The 10,008-nt window shown below is 38.9% G+C and overlaps 1 long non-coding RNA gene across 1 annotated transcript; it reads left to right on the top strand.

Annotated features, from left to right (window-relative positions):
- The first annotated feature begins 4,216 nt into the window (after window positions 1–4,216).
- LOC145536557 (uncharacterized) lies at window positions 4,217–8,314 on the top strand. Its single transcript, XR_014075891.1, has 5 exons — window positions 4,217–4,499; window positions 4,577–5,349; window positions 5,726–7,349; window positions 7,659–7,753; window positions 8,058–8,314. It is a non-coding gene; the product is annotated as an uncharacterized LOC145536557 (long non-coding RNA).
- The last annotated feature ends 1,694 nt before the right edge of the window (window positions 8,315–10,008 follow it).

Here is a 10,008-nt window from a genome sequence, read left to right as displayed (position 1 = left end):
CGTCAAGGCTGTATCTTGTCACCCTGCTTATGTAACTTATATGCAGAGTACATCATGAGAAATGCTGGGCTGGAGGAAGCACAAAGTGGAATCAAGATAGCCAGGAGAAATATCAGTAACCTCAGATATGCAGATGACACCACCCTTATGGCAGAAAGTGAAGAAGAACTAAAGAGCCTCTTGATGAAAGTGAAAGAGGAGAGTGAAAGAGTTGGCTTAAAGCTCAACATTCAGAAAACGAAGATCATGGCCTCCAGTCCCATCACTTCATGGGAAATAGATGGGGAAACAGTGGAAACAGTGTCTGACTTTATTTTTCTGGGCTCCAAAATCACTGCAGATGGTGATTGCAGCCATGAAATTAAAAGAAGGAGATCAGTCCTGGGTGTTCATTGGAAGGACTGATGTTGAAGCTGAAACTCCAATATTTTCGCCACCTGATGCGAAGAGCTGGCTCATTGGAAAAGACCCTGATGCTGGAAAAGATTGAGGGCTGGAGGAGAAGGGGACGACAGAGGATGAGATGGCTGGATGGCATCGTTGACTCAATGGACATGGGTTTGGGTGGAGTCAGGGAGTTGGTGATGGACAGGGAGGCCTGGTGTGCTGTGGTTTTGGGGTTGCAAAGAGTCGGACACGACTGAGTGACTGAACTGAACTGAACTGAACTGAAGCTGGGATTAAACTCTTAGCAGTACAATAGGTCCATTTTCCATTAGCCTATTCCTATTATACACCTGCTTTGTGTCCCTTCATATTAATTGTTGTTAGAAGGATTTTAGTAAGGGAAACATGGTAATAAAGCAATATCAAAGGAAATATGGTTCTGCAAAAGAATAAGGTAGATTCAGTCTGGTCTTATTGTTTGGGCTGCCATTAAAAGCCAGCTGCTGGACATCAGGACTCAAAGCTTCCAGAAGGTGCTTAATTAACTAATATATAACTTTAGTGCCCAGCTTGTATTTTGTTTGCCAAAGGTGATAGTAAGTTGAGGCCCTGGCAAAACTGAGAAGCCCCAGAAGCTTGGTCTCTAGCTTCTGCTTTCAGCTGTCAGACTACTGTATGATTATTTGGATACCTCCTTGGTCAATATTGGATTTCCCTGGAGGCTCAGTTGGTAAAGAATCTGCCTGCAGTGCAGGAGACCCAAGTTCAATACCCGGGTTGGGAAGATCCCCTGGAGAAGGGAATGGCAATCCACTCTAGTATTCTTGCCTGGAAAATTTCACGGATGGAAGAGCCTGGTGGGCTACAGTCCATGGGGTTTCAAAGAGTTGGACCTGACTGAGCAACTAACACTTTCAGTTTCACCAATATTTCTTTACTGTATCAAAGCAGGAAAGGGCCGAATGACATCCAATAACAATGATCATTATCAAAATGATAACTACTAAAATAATAACACATATTGAGTATTTATGTGCCAATGGTTTTACAAGCGTTATCTCTTTTAATCCACATAGTATCTTACTGAGCTAAGGTAGATACTAGTACCTACCTTTTCATTTTACACAGAGAGATTTGAAGATCAGGGAGTCTAATTTACTAGTCTAAGTTAAAAGAGCCAAGACTCAGAAGCTAGTCTGAGTGGTGAGCCCATTCTTGTAAGCGTGACTGAATAGTGTAATTCTTTCAGATGGTGAAAAACACAAATAAGCACCTGGGAATTTTGCACATGCAGTGCCCCTACAGCTGAATATTTACCTGAATTTTTCACTTTTATCCAGATGTTTGGCTTCATGTAGGCTAAATTGAACTGGGGCTGGCTTGTTTAAAAATATCTATCCTTTCTTAAGGCAATACCTTCATACTCTAATTCAGGTTTTTCCTCAAAGGATTTCTCATTTGCATTCTGGTTTAAGAATCAAGTCCTTAAACTCACACAAACCACCATTTAGTGCTTCAGTTATCCTTGGAGAGCATGGCTTATAATCAGCCTCCTTAAGTACTTTGAATTAAGTAATATGCAGAGAACAGCTTGCCTTTAATAGATTTCCTTACCTGATCTCAATGGGGCCCCGTCTCAGGTGTTAAAAGGAAGAAAACCAATTAGCTCTAATTGCTGCTCTCCATGGATGTGCTGCCTTCTCATTGGCAGATGGTCACTGGTGTTGCAGAGGAGGCAATGACAAATTTTCTAGGTGGAAATATCCCTCTCCCTCTTCTCATCATATTTCTCTCCCACCAATGCATCCTACAATTCACATATCTACGATGCCTGTGACTCCAGATTTAGAATACAGGTATTAGAAATTGACGATCTTCTCAACAGAGGCCGGTTCCATTCTCAGAAAGTCAGGTATCTGATCTTCCCTCGGCTTGGTTTAGTTGAGCAGACATTTACTGGGTGAGAGCTGTATGTCTGGGACTGTGTAGGTAGTCTACTGGTTAGACTGGAAAGTTTTCATGGTAAATTCAGATGAACCTTACTCTTTTTGTGCTCACAAAGGTACTATATGTATAGTAGGTGTTTATATTTAAATTTATTTTGAATGACTGTATTAAAGTTATTAATTAATTAATCACGCTGTCTTCCCATAGCCTTCAAGTCTGTTCTGCCCATGAAATTCTCTAGGCAAGAATACTGGAGTGGGTAGCCATTCCCTTCTCCAGGGGATCTTCCCAACCCAGGGATTGAACCTGGGTCTCCTGCCCTGCAGGCAGATTCTTTACCATCTGAGCCACCAGGGAAGCCCACTAGTTAATTAATTACGTTGCCTTTCTAAGAATTCAAGGTAACGCTTGCCTCTGACACTAAGAAGAAATGTTCAAGATTTCCCAGTCCTCATAGCAAATTCTACTGTCAAATTTGCACCAAGGCAAATTTCAGACTTTTAGAGCTGGAAAAATAGCAGCATTATATAAGAGAAGAACAGTTGGCTAGATGTCAGCTGTGTGACCCATTCCCTAACTAACTGTGGGACTTTACACAAGTCATTTAATAATTGTATTTATTTTTAAATGTTTATTTGAATGCCTGTTCTTTGTTTAGTCCCAATTCTAGGTGCTGGAAAGAGCTAGAGGTGAAAGTGGAGGTAGAGACAGAAAGGAATAAGACACGTTTGTCTTAAAGAATTCATTATTAAGTGGAGAGACAGAAACGTACATAAAATATTACTGTATAATGCCGGGAGCCAGCCCATGAGATCCCACCCATGACAGAGTCATGGGAAAGAGGAATGATTGAGCACGGCTTCTCAGGCCTCAGGGATTCTCGGAAGGCTGCCTCAGCGCTCACCTTAAAGGTATCTTTCTGATGTTTACTATAATAAACCTCTTCCTATTTTCTGTGACTTAGGCAAAAGGCCTTTCCCGATTTCCTTCTAAAATAGATCATTCTGAAACCTCAAATCAACAAGGCCCCTGAATGGTAGCACCCTAAATAAAATTATCTGGGATATACAATATGCTGATCTAAATTCCTTTTGCTAACATATTGGTTTGTTTAATAAATGTACCTGTGCCTTTGGAGCTAATGTGCATAACTGTTCCTTAATAATAAAATAACATTGAGAGCCTCCACACAGAAAGCCCCTATGGGCACAAAACCCTTGGCAGGAAAAAAGGCTTGTTGGGAAGTGCAAAAAATATTGCTTTGTGGAACTGTTACTTAATCTAGATTTACTCACTATGTTTTTACTCAACGTATTTAGCCTATATAATGAAAGCATAATAGTTAAAAATTTATAAAAGTTTGGCTATAATACAAATAATAAGACAATTGTTGATTTAACTGATGATTCTTACTTGGAGCTGCCCTTCAGCTTGCTGTTCCTTGACTTTATGGAACTACATTCTTTTCTGTTAAGCTCAAGGCATAGAGTAAATTACCAAAAACAGATTTTACCTTAAAACTTCCTGTTGATGAATTCTGTCCTGCTGTGCCTGATACAAAAGTGTTCTGACTGATCAACCCTTATCAATGGAGAGTCACAAGGTGTTAGCAGGCCCTCAGGCCAGAAGATGATGTAAACAAAATGAGGCTTTTTGTAACTAAAAACATGCAAACAGTTTTGATGAAGGTCAAAACTGCTGGCCTATTGAGCTGAATTGATAGGCCCATTAAGCTGAATTCATATGCCCATTAAGCTAAATTGGTATGCCCACTAAGCTGAATTGGTATGAGTGGTATGACTCTATACTTTACATTTGTTTCTATGTACCACAAAAAATATAAAAGCTGTCTTAAAAATAATAAAGTTGGAAGACAGTGGGGAGACACTTGGAAACACCGAGACTCGCTGTGTCTTCTCATTCGTATCGCCGACGCCGTCCATCCTGAGGGAACCCCTGGACCTGCTGGAGCTGGACTCCGGCAAGTGGCTCCCAGGACAGGGACCTGAAGGTAATCCCCCCCAATCGTTCAGCTTTCGGGACGGATAGGCCCCCCACTGAGGGTACTTCAGACCCCCCTGCATAAGAGAGGTAGGGTAAGGATAGTGGGTAGGTCAGAACTTTGAGAAGAATTTAAGGCCTGGGAATAATTCTCGAAGAGAGAAGTTTTGAAAATATTTTTGAGAAGATTTTAAGGCCTCGAGAAAAATTCTCGAAGAACATTTTTGAAAAGAAATTTAAGACTTTGGAAAGAATTTTGAAAACAAAAAAGAGATAAAAATGGGTAATAGCGAGTCAAAAGAACGACAACTTTTTATATAAGTAATCTTACAATTATTGAATAAAAGAGGAATTAAGGTGAAAAAAGCTAGCGTTCAAGAGCAATGTCCTTGGTTTCCAGAAGGTACTGTTAACTTAGAAACTTGGGAGAAGATAGGAGAGCAATTGAAAACTTATTACACTCTGCACGGTCCAGAAAAGGTGCCTACTGATACCTTTTCCTTATGGAACATGATTAGAGATGCCTTAGATCCCGTGCATGAATCTAAAAAAATACCTGTAAAAAGAAAAAAAGAAAGGTATGAGATAGACATCAGAGAGAAAAAAATACAAAAAGAAAAGCAAAAAAGGCAAATAGACATTTTAAATTTGAAGTGGAAAACTGTGAGGTTTTTGTCTGTCCAGATTCATGTGTGTCTCAGTGTGTGTCTCTGTCGTTGTACAACATTGCTGAAGCCTAATTGGTCAATGAGCTCTATTTAATTGGCCTAAAAGAAAAGTAAGCGCTTACAAATCAGACAATTCTAAATATAAGAAAAATTAACCTAACTAAATTTCAGATTCACGTGAACTGAAAAATATTCAATAAGTATCTAGTATTAATGTTTATTTGCTAATCTAATATAGACATGTCTAATAGTCATTAACATTAAGCATATTTTATTGTACCTAGGTTTACTATAAGTTAAATATTGTTATATTGTTATATCTATCACAAGTTTGTCGGCAAGGAAGGTACCTCGAGTGAAGAAACTTAAAATATATATATATAAATGAGATGTGAACTTTTAGATAAACTCTATTAAGATTAAAAATGTCTGTCTAAAACAGTCTCTCTAAGATTTCGGTAACCTGAATTTCTAGGGTTGTGCTAAACTAAATAACAGAAGTTTATTAAATAGCTAGGTCATTTCCAAATAAAATAAGATTCTAAAACATTCATTACTAAATGTTAACTTACAGAAAAAGATTTTAGACTGTTAATAAATAATGTTTGATGCCATCCTGAGATGTTCGCTAAAATTTTTAAGAGTTATCACTGGTATTTATGTTCACCAATTTATAGAATGCTAATATAAAGGTCAGTTCTAGGTTGCTTAAGGAAAGTAAGATGTATGTTTTCAGTAAAGAAGGTATGAGAAATGAAGTTACATTTTATGAAAGGAAAAGGAAGTAGGTCTGACTTACAGGTGGCTATTTCAAGATGAGAGAACAAACGGATACAGCAAGTGATAGAAAGTTTTTGTGGAAAGTGGACCCCAAGGAAAGAGTTTTGCAAGTTTTCTTGAGATGGTGAACTGCCTTTGATAATGAATTTTAAGTTTCTTTACATCTAAAGTGATCTATTCTATGTTTACCTTACCTAAAATCTTCCTTGCTACTTTGGCTAAGTAAATATATTATTTCATAGTGATCTATATAATTCTATCTGACTGAGTGTTATAAACTCTTTTGGTACCTATCGACAAAACTGCCTAAATAACTTAGACTTCTAGCTGACTTTGGGATGCTTCAGAGGGCCCCCGAGACATCCCAAAGAGCAATTAAACTACCTGAGTTCATTTTCTTTCAATAACAGATTATAAATTTCTTCATCTTTAAGTGATTTATATTTGTTTTTAAAGTCTTTTGTTACTTTGGTAAAATAAATAAGCATTATTTAAGATTATGGTACATGTAAAAGCTTATTCTGCTTATACAAAAAATAACCCCTCACTGTTAGACTTGTATTATCCTAATGTCCTTAAAACATGACAACAGTCTACTCCTAAACTGGGAAATTAAAAATGGATGAACTAAAAATCAAAGAGTCAGGGCTATGGGAAATCCAAGACGGCCGCTTGGCTTTTCCCAGCTCCCTGACAAACCTCATTTTTATTTGATGGGTTAAAGCCTTCCTTGGCTACAGGGTTAATGCCTCCATAATAAAAAAAATCATGTTACACTAAATATTAAGTTTTATAAATTGTTAAACTAAGTTTCTAGCTTTGTTAATTAAAGTCTAGTGTTTACTAAGACTCACTTCTGAGATAGTTCTTTCTTATGTTATATTGCAAAAAATTTAACTAAGTTATTAAAAGGACACTCTAAGTTTGTTTCTAAGGCTTATCTCAGTAACCAATCTTCAGATAAAGATCAGATGCACCATGATGTACAACCAAGAGATTAACACCATGCTTTGTTTATAATTAATCATTTAAACGTAGACACACGGGGCGGACTGCAATGATGAGGCACTGGATTCCTGAAGAGGCTACGACTCGGCCCCTGGTCAAGTAAAAAGACCTCCTTACTAGAGAGTAAAAAGGGCCATTTGTGCTGTTAACTTGCGGGAGAGGGTATGCTTGTGTTTCCGCAGGATTCCAGTTCTCCTGTTTAAATTCCTGACTTGGAAAAACCAAGAAAAAGCCGAGAAGCGAGTGGCCTTTCACCTGAGGCTTCACTTCGAGTACATCGTCTCAGGCACCTGGCGCTTCAAGAGAGACACACTGCTGGAGTCCATCTTCGCCGCCGCTGGAAAAGCAGCCCCCACTCCCTCCCGACTTTCTTTTCAAAAAACCACAGCCTCTTTCAGAACAGGCACCGCCCTGTCAGCAGTTTCAGGATCTCACTCTGAGCGACGCTCCAAGACCCGTTCGCCCCAGACGGCGACCTACACCTATGCCGTGCAGACATCCTCCCCCTGCTGCTTCGACTGGAGCCACTGATCTTCTTGCCTGGGGCCGAGTTAGGAGGTGGGCTGGGGACGCTCAGCGGGGAGCCGCCCCAACTCCCGGGCATCTTTTTGTTGTTATTATTGTTATGCTTACATTGCTTGCCTGTCACAGTAAATACCTATTGGTATGACAATTACGGTCTAGCTGTTCTGCAATAATTATAAGATTTAATGTGTCCCGGACGGTTTGTAGGGCTACTTGTTTTAGGGATTTCAGCTTTAATAACAGCAACTGCTTCTGTTACTGTGGCAACAATATCATTGACTCAATAGGTACATACTGCTCAATATATCAATACTATGTCCAAAAATATTTCTCTAACTTTAGCTATTCAAGAGATTATAGATAAAAAATTAAAAATGAAAGTGGACGCTCTAGAGGAGGCAGTTATGCATATTGGAACCGAGTTACAGGCTTTAAAGGTAAAGTTAACATTATCCTGTCACTCCGACTATCGGTGGATTTGTGTGACACCCTTAAAAGTAAATGATACAGATTATAACTGGGAAAAAATTAAAAATCATATCTCAGGTATTTGGAATAGTTCCAAATAAGGACCTTAGAACAGTCTCGTCTAGATTTTACTACTGCAGGGGCTGCTAATGATCTCTTTCATACCTTGTCTAACTTTATTACTGGAAAAAATATCTTATCAACTATTTTCAGTTATGTTGCTGTAGCCGCCTTGGTTCTGCTTCTCATTATAATCCTTCCTTGTATTGTCAGAGCTCTTCGGCTGAGTACTCAGAAGCTCGCGACTGAAATCCATCGGCCGTCTTAAAAAATAAAAAAGGGGGAGATGCCGGGAGCCAGCCCATGAGATCCCACCCATGACAGAGTCATGGGAAAGAGGAATGATTGAGCACGGCTTCTCAGGCCTCAGGGATTCTCGGAAGGCTGCCTCAGCGCTCACCTTAAAGATATCTGTCTTTCTGATGTTTACTATAATAAACCTCTTCCTATTTTCTGTGACTTAGGCAAAAGGCCTTTCCCGATTTCCTTCTAAAATAGATCATTCTGAAACCTCAAATCAACAAGGCCCCTGAACGGTAGCACCCTAAATAAAATTATCTGGGATATAGAATATGCTGATCTAAATTCCTTTTGCTAACATATTGGTTTGTTTAATAAATGTACCTGTGCCTTTGGAGCTAATGTGCATAACTGTTCCTTAATAATAAAATAACATTGAGGGCCTCCACACAGAAAGCCCCTATGGGCACAAAACCCTTGGCAGGAAAAAAGGCTTGTTAGGAAATATAAGAAATATTGCTTTATGAAACTGTTACTTAGTCTATATTTACTCACTATGTTTTTACTCTTAACGTATTTAGCCTATATAATGAAAGCATAATAGTTAAAAATTTATAAAAGTTTGGCTTTAATACAAATAATAAGACAATTGTTGATTTAACTGATGATTCTTACTTGGAGCTGCCCTTCAGCTTGCTGTTCTTTGACTTTATGGAACTACATTCTTTTCTGTTAAGCTCAAGGCATAGAGTAAATTACCAAAAACAGATTTTACCTTAAAACTTCCTGTTGATGAATTCTTTCCTGCTGTGCCCTATACAAAAGTGTTCTGACTGATCAACCCTTATCAATGGAGAGTCACAAGGTGTTAGCAGGCCACCAGGCCAGAAGATGATGTAAACAAAATGAGGCTTTTTGTAACTAAAAACATGCAGTTTTGATGAAGGTCAAAACTGCTGGCCTATTAAGCTGAATTGATAGGCCCATTAAGCTGAATTCATATGCCCATTAAGCTAAATTGGTATGCCCACTAAGTTGAATTGGTATGACTCTATACTTTACATTTGTTTCTATGTACCACAAAAAATATAAAAGCTGTCTTAAAAATAATAAAGTTGGAAGACACTGGGGAGACACTTGGAAACACCGAGACTTGCTGTGTCTTCTCATTCGTATCGCCGACGCTGTCCATCCTGAGGGAACCCCTGGACCTGCTGGAGCTGGACTCCGGCAGTATAACCTGGTCAATTTAAAATAGAAATATATACAAAGTGCTTTAGTAGCCTAGGGAAAATGAAGGCCTACCTTTAGAGAGGTTGGTGAAAACTCAGGGAATGCTTCATGGAATTTGCGACTCTGACATTTAATATTTGAGTTGAACCTTGCAGTATGAAAACAAGTTAACCAAGGAGAGGTGAGGTGGAGATAAAAAGTGGAAACAATGTATGCCAAGTCATGGAGTCATAAATTGTGTGAGGTCTTTATTTCGATCTTCATTGGCAGTCCTTGTGTCAGAAATTGATTAAACACAGAAGGGATGTGAACAAATTTCCATGATAAGGAAGAGCACCTTGGTGATAGTGCAAGGAAGAGCCTAGGAAACCATTCTCACTTCATGCCAAGCCCCTTGCCAGCCTTTAATGTTGCACTGCTATGGCGGCCTAAGAAGAACATCAGATACACAGCTCGTACTTTCCCCCTTGGGTTTTCCGTTCTAGAAATGAGAATGCATCAAGTTATTAGAGATTGCTATGCTAACTGGGTATTGAGTTCCCCTATCCTGGATGATAGTAACAATTTTTAAATTAAACATCTATACTGTGCACATTTTTGGTATTTAGGGTGCTGTGGGGGGGATACAAAAGTAATAATGATAAGGTGCCTACCCTTAGAGAGATTATAACTGAACTGTGAGAGAAGAGAA

Source organism: Giraffa tippelskirchi, chromosome X (genome assembly GCF_054371585.1).
Source record: "Giraffa tippelskirchi isolate mGirTip1 chromosome X, T2T-mGirTip1v1.2.pri, whole genome shotgun sequence".
In the NCBI taxonomy this organism is placed as follows: Eukaryota; Metazoa; Chordata; class Mammalia; order Artiodactyla; family Giraffidae; genus Giraffa; species Giraffa tippelskirchi.
The sequence above is the reverse complement of the archived record's forward strand: the minus strand, read 5'-3'. Positions and strand labels throughout refer to the sequence as shown.